Genomic DNA, 13,297 nt, shown 5'->3' on the forward strand with positions numbered 1-13,297 from the left:
TTAGTTAACTTTGGAAACTCAGCCAAAATTTTCCACTTGCCTGAGTGTACTGGGTCACAATCATGTCAACAATGCATTGTGGAAATCTAGTTTTGCAGGAAAGAAAATCACCGCATTGCCACTTATTTGAGTATGCTGATTGGGATGGAACATGGATATGATACTGCTATGGGTAAAAGGTAAAGGTAAAGGACCCCTGGACAGTTAGGCTCAGTCAAAGGCGACTATGGGGTTGCGGCGTTCATCTTGTTTCAGGCCGAGGGAGCTGGCATTTGTCCACAGACAGCTTTCGGAGTCATGTGGCCAGCATGACTAAACCACTTCTGGTGCAACTGAACACCATGATGGAAACCAGAGCTCATGGAAATGCCGTTTACCTTCCCACCGCAGCGGTACCTATTTATCTACTTGCACTGGCATGCTTTCGAACTGCTAGGTGGGCAGGAGCTGGGACAGAGTAACGGGAGCTCACTCCGTCACAGGGATTCGAACCGCCAACCTTCTGATTGAGATGCCCAAGAGGCTCAGTGGTTTAGACCACAGCACCACCCGTGTCCCGAATAAACAAGCACACAATCACTGATAGGTCCACCCACCATTGTGAGGCTCAAAGCAATGAAGATGATGCCTCCCCAGCTGTTGCTATTGGCTGTGGGTTTCTTGTGATGTCACAAAAGCACTTGGCAACTGAGTGGATATAAAGGCAGGCCAAGGGTAAAGCCCTTTTCTATTTCCAGAGGGACACACCTGGCAATGGATGTGACATTCAGCACTGCCCAGGTTTCTGCCACTTGAAGGAGGCAAAGTGGTGAATGGAAGGAGGCAATCCTCTGGCAGTGGGATGCTAAGGAGCGATAATAAGGCTATTTTGCTTGCTTGAAGGCTAGGGTATATGTGGTTGGAAGCTGGTGGACATCTCATGGTGGACCTAAGAGAAGCTGGCAGATGTTGGTGAAAACATTATCTGGAGAGCTCATCTCAAACTGCAGCAAGCAGATGAAGGGTGAAGAGTAAACGTAAAGGACCCTGGATGGTTAAGTCCAGTCAAAGGTGACTATGGGGTTGCGGCGCTCATCTCACTTTCAGGCCAAGGAAGCCGGCGATTGTCCACGGACAGCTTTTCTTTTTCTTTTTTTATAAAGATTTTTTATTATTTTCCAATAAAACAAAGCAAAAAACAACAACATTACACAAACATAAACACAATAGAACATAATACATAATAAACAATAAAGAACATAAAATAACAAACCAAGAAAAAAGAAACATATACAAACCTTAATAAACACCTATCTTTGTTTTTCTACTTATTTATATCTTCTCTCTCAGGGGACTTCCCCTGTTCCTTCCACTGCCTTTAAAATCACATATACTTTTTATTTCTTAACCCTTTAACATATACCCAATTTCTTAATGCTCTTTAAATTTACTTATTCCAATATAGGTCATAACTTATATGGTATATCTCAAATTCTGCTTAAACCGTTAATTCTGTCACATCCAAAATTTCTTCTAAACCATTTTATCTAATATTAACCTGCTAAAGCCGATTCTTCTAGATAATTCTGCTCAAATATTCAAACATTCAATTTAACACATCTAAATAAATAATCCTTGAATTTCTTCCAATCTTGCGACACCTTCTCCTCCCTCTGGTCTCGGATTCTAGCGGTCAGCTCTGCGAGTTCCATGTATTCCATTAACTTCATCTGCCATTCTTCCACTGTTGGTATCTCTTCACCCTTCCAGGTTCTTGCCAATAAGATTCTAGCTGCTGTCGTGGCATACATAAAAAACACTCTATCCTGACTGGGTATCTCTTCATTGGTCATGCTCAAAAGAAATGCCTCTGGTTTCTTACTAAAGGTAATTTTCATTACCTTCTTGAGTTCATTATAAATCTTATCCCAGAAAGCATTTACCCCTGGACATGACCACCACATATGAAAAAAGGTACCTTTCGCAACTTTACATTTCCAACACACATCTGACATTTTAGAATTCATCTTAGCTATCTTAACTGGTGTCAGATACCATCTATATAACATTTTCATTACGTTTTCTCTTAAGCTATTACCAGCAGTAAAATTGATACCTTTCTGCCACAATCTCTCCCAGTCATCCATCATGATATTATGTCCCACATCTTTCGCCCAATCTATCATTGTTGATTTGACCAGTTCATCTTTCGTATGCCACTCTAGCAACAAATTATACATCTTGGAAAGGTTTTTAGAGTTCGATTCGATCAGTTCTGTTTCCAGTTTTGATTTTTCTACTTGAAAACCATTTTTTTTGTCTAATTTAAATGTTTCATAAACCTGATGGTATTGCAGCCAGTCTGGGACTTGACTTTTAACTTGGTCATAGCTTTTTAGCTTAAATGAGTCCCCTTCCTGCTGCAATATGTCCATATATCTTAACCAACTTGCAGACATATTCGGTCTCTTATAGGCCTTGGCCTCGACTGGTGAGATCCATCTAGGAGTCTTTCTCTCCAATAAGTCTTTATATCTTGTCCAAACCTGATACAAAGTTTTTCTAACTATATGATTCTTAAAAGTTTTGTGGATTTTAACTTTGTCATACCAAAGGTATGCATGCCAACCAAACATATTATCATGTCCTTCCAAGTCCAACACATCCACGTTCTCTAGTTTAAACCAATCCTTCAACCAGCAAAAGGCCGCTGCTTCAAAGTATATTTTTAAGTCCGGCAGGGCAAAGCCTTCTCTCTCTTTAGAGTCTGTCAAGATCTTAAACTTAATTCTAGGCTTTTTACCCTGCCATATAAACTTCAATAGGTCCCTTTGCCATCTCTTAAAACAATCCAATTTGTCCAAAATTGGTATGGCTTGGAATAAAAACAGCATCCTTGGTAGGACGTTCATTTTAACCGCTGCTATTCTTCCCATTAACGACAATTTTAATCTCGTCCATATCTCCAGATCTTTCTTTATCTCTATCCACAGTTTTTCATAATTGTCCTTATACAGGTTCAATTTTTTTGCTGTGAGATTGATACCTAGATATTTTACAGTTTTAACAAAATTGAGACCAGTGCCTTCTTGTAATCTTTGTATCTGTTCTGCACTCATATTTTTACTTAAAACTTTGGTTTTCTGTTTATTTAATTTGAAGCCAGCTACACGTCCAAATTGTTTTTCTAGAAAGAGGTGCCTCTTAAAAGAAGTAAGTAAAGGATCCCTGGACGGTTAAGTCCAGTCAAAGGTTGAAGGGGCCAGCTTGTGTCCACGGACAGCTTTTCAGGTCATGTGGCCAGCATGACTAAACCCCTTCTGGCACAACAGAACACCGTGATGGAAGCCAGAGTGCACAGAAACGCCCTTTACCTTCCCATCACAGCAGTACCTATTTATCTACTTGTACTGGTGTGCTTTCGAACTGCTAGGTTGGCAGGAGCTGGGACAGAGCAACTGGAGCTCACCCCGTAGCAGGGATTCGAAGAGGCTCAGTTGTTTAGACCACAGCACCACCCGCGTCCCGCCTCTGCTATGGTACAGTACCGCGAATAGTCACTGGTAAGAATATAGAGGATCACATTTAACTTGGTTGTATGCATAAGCAGATCTGCATGTGCTGCACCGTTATGGAGCATATTAATTCATATGCGTACTGCTCAGTTTCTCATTAATCTAGTGCGGACCTTTGCACCAGGAAGCTTGTTCTTACCCATACTAATCACTGCTTGCGTTCAAATAACTCTATTCTATGTGTGTGCATCCCTTATTATGGCAGCAAACCAGTTACTAGATTGGAGTCAATGAATTAAGTGATTATTCATTATGACTCAGTGAATAGAGAGTTGGACTACTGGGAAATTTGGGTTCAGATTTCTACTCAGCTTTTGGAAAGCTGCATTTATTGTATCATAATTGAAATAAATGGCATAAGTAACAAGCACGTTGCAAAGACAGAAAAAAGTTATTTCGGTATAAAGTGCTGATGAAGTTTATAAGTGTTGTATAGATAGCCTGCGGAATATATTTGATTTTTTTAAAAAAGTGAAATAGATGGCATTCATTGCAACTCTGGATTCAGGAAGGATGAAGTCTGTCACAGAAATTTGTAAGGATAATAAATGATAGATAATGTTGAGACATGACAAATAAGCTACTTTTTGAGTTAAGAGCTTTTCATCATCTTAGTCCATCAGTGACTAGAAGATGTTATATTTTTGTTAAAAAAAGGAAGTGAAAGTCAAGTTGAGAACATAGGAGATGGAGAACGTTTTCAGGAATGTGACATATGCCACAAGGGGCATTCGAGAAATGTTTTAAATAGTACTCAAAAACACACATGACAGCTTAAATATTATCCTCCGAGCTGGGGCTGTAGAATGCTAGAAAACTAGGGGAGGTGAAGTGTTCTCAAGGAGGGATGTGTGTAGGTCAACAAAGTCAGATGGATGCATAAGAAACTACGGAAATGGGGTAGAGGGGGAGTCACCCCATAGTCGCCTTTGACTGGACTTATCCGTCCAGGGGTCCTTTACCTTTTTTAACACACACCTGCACAGTGGAGACACCACTGAAAAGGCCCTCTCACTCACAGCTATCCAACACTTGGTGAGGGCATTCTAAGAAGGGCCTGAAATGAAGATGTCTTTGTGGATCCTTGTCAAAGAGGGATTCATAGAATCATAGAATCATAGAGTTGGAAGAGACCACAACCCCCTGCCAAGCAGGAAACACCATCAAAGCATTCCTGACAGATGGCTGTCAAGCCTCCGCTTAAAGACCTCCAAAGAAGGAGACTCCACCACACTCCTTGGCAGCAAATTCCACTGTCGAACAGCTCTTACTGTCAGGAAGTTCTTCCTAATGTTTAGGTGGAATCTTCTTTCTTGTAGTTTGAATCCATTACCCCGTGTCCGCTTCTCTGGAGCAGCAGAAAACAACCTTTCTCCCTCCTCTATATGACACCCTTTTATATATTTGAACATGGCTATCATATCACCCCTTAACCTTCTCTTCTCCAGGCTAAACATACCCAGCTCCCTAAGCCGTTCCTCATAAGGCATTGTTTCCAGGCCTTTGACCATTTTGGTTGCCCTCCTCTGGACACGTTCCAGCATGTCAGTATCCTTCTTGAACTGTGGTGCCCAGAACTGGACACAGTATTCCAGGTGAGGTCTGACCAGAGCGGAATACAGTGGTACTATTACTTCCCTTGATCTAGATGCTATACTCCTATTGATTCAGCCCAGAACTGCATTGGCTTTTTTAGCTGCTGCATCACACTGTTGACTCATTCAAGTCCTGAGGTCCCAAGCCACAACGAGCCTTAAAGGCCAAACCCAACACTTTGAATTGAAACAGAATCCAAAGAAAGATGGAAGAGTACTGGCATAACATTTTCATAATGTCCAGTCCATTGACAATCTTACTGCCATATTCTGTGCCAGCTGCTGCTTCGGGGACACATTCAAAGGCAGCCCCACATCCAATGCATTGCAATAATTCAGATGGTTGAAGCAATGCTATTGCTCTCATGATAGGGTCATAGATGTTAAGTTGGACAAAATTGGTAAAAGGCACCCTGAGCTCTAGGAGCAGCTTGGTGAGGGTTCACTTTTCTCATCAGAATTATAACATTTGTGAGGTTTTCTAAATGGGTGTTGGACCCCACTTTGCATGAATTTGTTTATTAAAAAGGAATACTTTTAGCTTCGGGGGCTTCCCTTCATTTTCTAGCAGCTAATTTCTCGTCAGCTATCCGTTTCACATTGCAAACCAATTTGCATCATAGTGCATCTAAATAATGTAAACACCTCGTTAATTCTAATTGCTAAAATTGCAAGACGAATGCAAGCAAGATATGATAACTGATTGTGATACGTTTGGAAAAGTCGCGTTTGGGTTTTTCAGACGGGAGGCTACAAAAAAAAAAATCTCTAGCCACTCGGATGCCTTTATCAGTGTTGTTAAAACCCTTTTCAAAGTCACTGATGCTTGTCTCTGAAGGCTCATTGCACAATATGACTTGAGTGTATTCTATGATTTGGCATTCTATAGACCACAAAATTTCCCTTACAATATGCCTGCACGATTACAGCTCTCAGATTGGTGCTATGGCATATGTCCAAAAGGGTGACAAGAATGGAGAAATCCTTTCTTTTAGGTTGATCTCCTTCTGAAAGCAGGAAGCCAATGACAGGCAGCAGCCATTTCATGTGGGGGTTCCATTACCCCCCCGACATTTCAGTGGAGTGCGCATATGTGCCTCACTCTGTTATGCCCCAGTTCTGCCCTCTTCCGGGTCCAAAAGGACATGCATGTCGCCAATTACATGTCAATTGGACGTGCCTAAAATTCAGATTGCACAGCCCAGCTTTGTGAATGTATCTCTTTTCTCTCTGTATCGTGTTGAGGTGAAGCTATTCCACCAGGATCCCATGAGCTACTTTCGGCATGTCTGAAATGTAGGGATGAAGAGAAATTTGATTCCGTTTGCTTTTAAGGTGAAGTGACCTAATTCTCACTGTCCGAAACAATATGTGAACTGAAACACAGTCACCCGTTGAAATTCACTCCTATGAATTTTGCAATGACACATAGTCTGTACAAAAATGCATATACCAGAGGTTTTCAACCTTTGTGGGTCCACGGCTCCCTTGACCAACTACATTCTTTCTGTGGCACCCCTGTGGGGCTCAGAAGTCCAGCTATTTCACCCCTTGCCTGTAGAGCTGGCAGCCATTCACCTCTTTTCAAATTCCCTCCCTTGTGGTGGGGCCTCCTCTCTTCTCCTCTCTCCTTGGGAGTGCTCTGGGCAGCCACCCCTAGTCTCTGAGCTGCTCCCCCTTCCCCAAAGAGAGGAGCCTCCTTACACCACCCCCTAGGGGCCTGGAAAACACCTCCTGGCCAGCCCCAGAGGCACCATTCATATGTGGAGCTTATAGCCAGGGCTGCTGCAACAAACAGCTGTGCAAACCTTTGGGAGGCAGAGACGGAAGAGGTGGGACAGAGGAGGGAGGGACATGTACACCACATTGCAAATCTCTTCTGAGGGAGGGAAGGAAAGAAAGATGGACAGAGGCCAGTGTTGCCCAGGGCACCCCAACCATCATTCAAGGCACCCTAGGGTGCTATAGCACACTGGTTGAAAACCAATGGCATATGCTAAAGTGTGCATATAAATGCATAAATTAGTAAAAATAACATACAAAATACATTATATCAAATGTTTGCAGAAGGGCATATCAGCCTAATTGAGGCACTCTGGATTGTGGCCAAGGTGTGGGGGGCTGTGCACAGCCCTAATTAAAAAAAAAACCCACATTGATGTATACATGTGGAGAAGTGAATTTAAGATTGGAAAAATGAGAGACCAAGAGAAACCAAACTTGACAGATTTGCCCCTCTGAATGTCCAGGTCCCTTGGGTATGTAAACCCTTTTCTTTTTGGACAGCAGACATAATGTGCCCTCTCACAAACTGCTTTCAGAAGAGATTTGCAATGTGGTGTACATGTCTGTTTCTGGATATGTGGGTGTTCCTTGAGGAATACAAGCCCAAACCTCTCTTGGCTGCATGTGCAACATATGATTGCTTAAATCCAGTCCTTGGTATGTCACAACCCACACCATTACCAACATATTTAAACGATGCACTTTTCTCTGCTGAATTCTGAGGATGCCTATCCCATGTGTCGGACAAGATACCGAAGTCTAGGTGCAGTTGCATGCCACAAAATAATGACCACCAGAAATGGAAGTAATTGGTCCCTTTGCTTGACCATCTCTACAGGCAGCTCGTAGATTTCCAGCAGACAGAAACTCGATTGTACTCTGAATCCTAGGGAAGGTGGTTCAAAACCAAACTACAGTGGGGTTACCGATGTCTGAATCTTCCTCAAAGTCCCATAGAAGTTCTGCAGATAGATTAACATTGTATATTCCAGGGCAGCCAACCTTACATTTTCCATTAGCTCTACCTTCCCTTTAAAACTGAACTAAAATGTCAGAGATACAAGAAGGGGGCATATCATCTATCCTCCTGCAGCCCGAGGGAAATAGGCAGGGCAAATCCAACCTATTCGGTTTCTTTCCTTTTTTGGCTTTTGAATTGCAGGAAGAAGTCTGAGCAGTTGGCATTTTGAAAGGGAAGAGGATAACTTGCTCAGTACTGAATGATGAGGAGCCACTGCGATGGCAGACAGCAGGCAGTGCAAAAAAGAGGAGAGGTGGCTGGAGTGAAAGAAATCACAGCGGAGTTGGAGGTAACCTGCAAAGCAGGTTCTCCTTCATGGAGAGCACGTGTTGCGGTGGGGGCCAACAGGCCACCCCTCTGTTGCTGGGCGGGTTAGTATGGATGGCCACTACTGTGATTGGGCTCTGGGTGTGGTTGGAGAGATTCATATGTTGCAATTTGTTGATGGACAGCCCAGAGCCTATAAATCACCTTGCCCACAGCGTGGGAGCTCTCCTGGCTTCGTGGATCGGATCACCCTCCCTTCCTCCCTGTTATTTAGGCCTCTGCGTATGACCTTGCTATGCCTGTCATGGGGTCGTCTGCTTTGGGGGCAGGGGCCTGGTAGGAATATTTTTTCCCCATTTGGCTGATTGGCTGGTGCCATCTGGTTTTCGCCTACTGCGTAGCAACTAGTCACAACTTGTAAGGTTGGCGGTTAGGCATTGGTTATTAATTGGTTGGTGGAGGGGCAGGGTTGGCTGTGGCTGCCTCTCCTATGCTGCTGCTGCACAGGGAATTCCGTTAAAGGAATTCAGGGGCTCGCCATGCTTGTCCGTATCCCCCGGTAGGGGGCCAGGGCCCACGCAAGAGCCCCTGGGAGCATTTGAGGAGAACGGGCACACATTCTCTCCCCAAAGTGTTTCCCCCTTTACTGACTCCACAGGCGGGTGGATGTCAGTTCTGTCCCCAGCGGGACAGAAAGTCTTAACCAATGCCTAAGCAACCACTCACATATTTTGTATTTTAACAAAGTTGTGGCCAAAATAATGCCAAAAACCTTAAACTTACATTCTTGTGTGAAGTGTGTTTCATTTGAGGGGTGGTTTGCGGACATCGACACGCAATGGATGGGATTCAACACGGCCATTTTTGTTTGAATTCAGCATCAAGTCAGATGTCTGCTGAGAATTAAGAAGAGAGGGGAAATCTATTGTGGTCAAACAAAGACAATTGGTTTTCCTTAAAGGAGAGACTGAAACAAAACAGCTGTAGGCAAGAAAGAATGGGAGCATGGAAGGGGGCTCCTGTGGAGCTTGTTCCTTTAATTTTCACATACGAGGATCAAATGAAGCCATGAGTTGACAAAACCGATCCTGGCAAATGTCGATTCTCAGAGTGAAACATGTTGCTTTGTTTTCCACGAGGAGAGAAACGTCAGATTTCTAATTTGCCAGTGAAACAAAAATGAGAGAAGGGATACAGGAAAAGCCTGAGATCTGGCAGGGTTCCATCTCATTCTCCTGTTGCCGTGCGTTAGGTATACACTGTCAGGGTATGTTATGGCATGTCATATTACGCTTGATATGATGTGACAGGGCAGTAAAATGGAATGCAAAGAATATTAAAATAACATTGCGGCAAAAGCAATCTCTAGCCAGAGCTCTTTCTGATTGTTTCAAGAAGTATATAGCTCCCATTCTGGTAGATAAGATGCTTTGATAATCTAAACTGAAATAGCTTCCCTGTGGTATCTGTCAAGACCAGAAACCATCACAGAAATTCACAATGACATGATGTTTTTCTCTGAGAAATTGGGGCTTTCTGTGTACTTTTGTTTGTCCCACTCGCTCCAGAGAAGTTCTTCTCCCTTTCTCGGTGTAATAAAACCCAAGGAAGGTGAAGGCTATCGGCTTTGGGCACACAAAAGGAAGTTTACTTCATGCATTGCTATGGGATTCACTTCCACAAGCCGTAATGATGAAAGGCTGAAAAGCGGGATTGGACAAATCCATAGGGCAGGGGTTTCCAAACCTGGCTCTCAAGCTGCTCTTGGACTACAACTCCCATCATCCCTAGCTAGCACGAGCTCTGTTCAGGGATGATGAGACTTAGAATAGAATAGAATTTTATTTACGGCCATAGGCCCATACAAGTAAAAAAAAAGCACATAGATAACAACTTATGCAAGTGGGAACAACAGCCGCTAAAACACCACAGTAACAATAAAATACAATAAAATAGAATGGCATGCTAAGCCTTAGCTAGCTTGTAGTGCTCCTTGGAGTCGCTTTTGGGTAAGGACAGCGACCAGGAACCTTGCCACTTTCAGGGTCGTATGAGTATCCTTATCCTGCAAGATTTGGGCGAGGTGGAATTCTGGTGGGGTGCCCTCTAGTTTCTGTATGATTGATCCCAACAAATTTGCCCGTGGCGCGTTGAACAAGGGGCAAGCGAGCATAATGTGCTGGAGAGACTCCAGTGTCTCCTTATCACATTCGCACATGGCGGAGGCTTGGCCCTTTGAGAATCTATGTCTCAGGACGTTGGAGGGAAAAACGTTGAACCTCGCTTTGGTGAAGTCCAGTCTATGGACAACAGTCGAAAGGGAGGAGAGGTATGATGGAACGCAGTAAGTTAAGGTGATACCGATGTTCTGGGGCGAACAAACACCTCCCCCCAGCATATAATTTCGCTGTAGATCGATGTCATCCAGTCTTTGGCGGATCAGTCTTTGAGCAGTAATTTGATCTAATTTTAGGGAATCTGAAGGAGAGATTCCATAACTCAGGAGTTTGGCATGAATTCTACTAGTCCAAAGGCTAGTCCAAAAACAGCTGGAGACCCAGGTTTGGGAACCCCTGCTATAGAGAATAAGGCTTTCAGATGGCTACTAACAGGCCCATGTAGCCAGAGGGGGCATGTAGGTACACTTGCCCCAGGCCTCTGAGGGCTAAGGTAGCTGGGGGATAGGGTCTTTCAGGGTCCTTATGGTACACTGTCATGCCAAGAACGCCCTGTGTCTCCCAGCTTCCCTGGGCCTCAGGAAGCTATGTGCAGGCCTGTCTACTAGTGATAATAGCTATTATAGTACCTGCAGCATCTGAAATAATAATAATAATAATAATAATAATAATAATAATAATAATAGTTGTATACTTGCCCTGTGGCAGAGGATGGCGGCTCCCTCAACATGGGGGGGGGAGGAGGTGTCTCAGCCCCCTGCCCACAAATATTGAGGGGGCTGAAGCCCCTTCCATCCCTATAGTTGGCTCCCCTGGTGCCACCCCCTGGTCAGATGCAAGTAAAAAATCCAGCAGATAGGGGTCTCATTTGCCCCAAGAGCAGAGCCATAGCCAGGTGATCTTGCGCCCCTAGCAGAACCATCCAGATTGTGCCCCCTACCCATGGACAAATTAGCTCTTCTTTCCACCTCTCCTCCAACACCCCCCCCATTCAATTCACCCTCTATTTCAGGCATAGGCAAACTCGGCCCTCCAGATTTTTGGGACTACAACTCCCATCATCCCTAGCCAACAGGACCAGTGATCAGGGATGATGGGAATTGTAGTTCCAAAACATCTGGAGGGCCGAGTTTGCCTATGCCTGCTCTATTTAAAACCGTTCCTTACGAGGCAATAATCAATATTTATATTTATGGACATATTTTTAGCCAATTTTGTGCCCCTCATTGCCTGTGCCCCTAGCGGGGGCCCACTTCACCACCCCCCAGCTACGGCCCTGCCCAACAGAGAAGCTTCCACTATCTGCAGACAATGTCATTTTTGAAAGCTCATCAAAATGTAGCTCAGCAAAGAAAGGCTTTCTTTCCCGATGCACTAATTCTCTACGTGCAGAGAAGTTTCAAATGACAGAAGGGGGAGGGATCTGCTCCCCACCTATTTCAGGTAGTAGAACGCCCCCAGAATAACTCTCATATGATGTTATGGGGATGTAGCTCAGCTTTCTGAAAACTTGCCTCGGGAGGAAGTGAAACGAATCTGTCTTGGTGTAAGGAAAGGTATCCACAAAACAGGGCACACCTACATAAACTTTTGCCACCACTGTGATTCATATGCATATTATTTTCTTATTAAAGAGAGGTCTGGCATATGCCTTTGGCATAACACTTTTCAAAAAAAATAGCTCATGACCTGTTCACAACGAGCAAATAATCTACACAAAGGGGACAAAATGTATAAGCAACTCAGTTTTTCCCCCCTTCTAATTAAGTTTGCCATTTACCCCCCCCCTTTTAATAGTGAAATACAAATGCACACCAGAGAACTTTTCAAAATCCAATTCTCCTCGCTAATGATTGTACTGTTAAGATACTCACACCTGTTTGCTGCTCACAAAAGAATGCTTTTATGTTTTGCTTGGAGTCTGGGCTGAATAACTAAAAGCATTGTGCATAAGGGTTGTATAATTACACTAATCACCTGTTTTGATCAAAGAGCCAGGTGAGAGTTTGCTGTTTAGTATACTGTAGCTCTAATTGTGCGAACTGGAACTACTGTTTTTGAAATGGGACGCGGGTGGCGCTGTGGTCTAAACCACTGAGCCTCTTGGGGTTGCCAATCAGAAGGTTGGCAGTTGGAATCCCTGCGACGGGGTGAGCTTCCATTGCTCTGCCCCAGCTCCTGCCAACCCAGCAGTTCAAAAGCACACCAGTGCAAGTAGATAAATAGGTACCTCTGCAGCAGGAAGATAAATGATGTTTCCGGGTGCTCTGGTTTCTGTCACGGTGTCCTGTTGTGCCAGAAGCTACTGTTAGGTCCATCATGAGACGTCCACCAGCTTCCAATCACAGATACCAACAACCTTCAAGCAAGCAAACCTGCCTTATTATCACTCCCTAGCAACCCAAAGCCAGAGGATTGCCTCCTTCCATTCACCAGTTTGCCTCCTTCAAGTTGAAGAAAGCTGGGCAGTGCTGAATGTCACATCCATTGCCAGGTGTGTCCTGCTGGAAATAGAAAAGGGCTTTCCCCCTGGCCTGCCTTTATATCTACTCAACTGCCATAGGCTTTTGTGACATCACAAGAAAACCACAGTCAATGGCAACATCTGGGGAGGCATCATCTTCATTGCTTTGCGCCTCACAATGGCGGGTGGACCTATCGGTGATTGTGTGCTTGTTTATTCGGGATGTGGGTGGCACTGTGGTCTAAACCACTGAGCCTCTTGGACTTGCCGATCGGAAGGTCGGCAGTTTGAATCTCCATGATGGGATGAGCTCCTGCTGCTCTGTCCCAGATCCTGCCAACCTAGCAGTTCGAAAGCATGCCAGTGTAAGTAGATAAATAGGTACCGCTGCGGTGGGAAGGTAAACGGAGTTTCCATGCACTCTGGTTTCCATT

The 13,297-nt window shown here is 44.1% G+C and overlaps 1 long non-coding RNA gene across 1 annotated transcript; it reads left to right on the forward strand.

Moving 5' to 3' along the window:
• The first annotated feature begins 745 nt into the window (after window positions 1-745).
• LOC117055345 lies at window positions 746-8,182 on the forward strand. The gene is made up of 3 exons (XR_004427608.1): window positions 746-836; window positions 906-908; window positions 8,097-8,182. It is a non-coding gene; the product is annotated as an uncharacterized LOC117055345 (long non-coding RNA).
• Window positions 8,183-13,297: the final 5,115 nt, after the last annotated feature.

The sequence above is a fragment of the Lacerta agilis genome, chromosome 11, assembly GCF_009819535.1.
Source record: "Lacerta agilis isolate rLacAgi1 chromosome 11, rLacAgi1.pri, whole genome shotgun sequence".
Lineage (NCBI taxonomy): Eukaryota > Metazoa > Chordata > Lepidosauria > Squamata > Lacertidae > Lacerta > Lacerta agilis.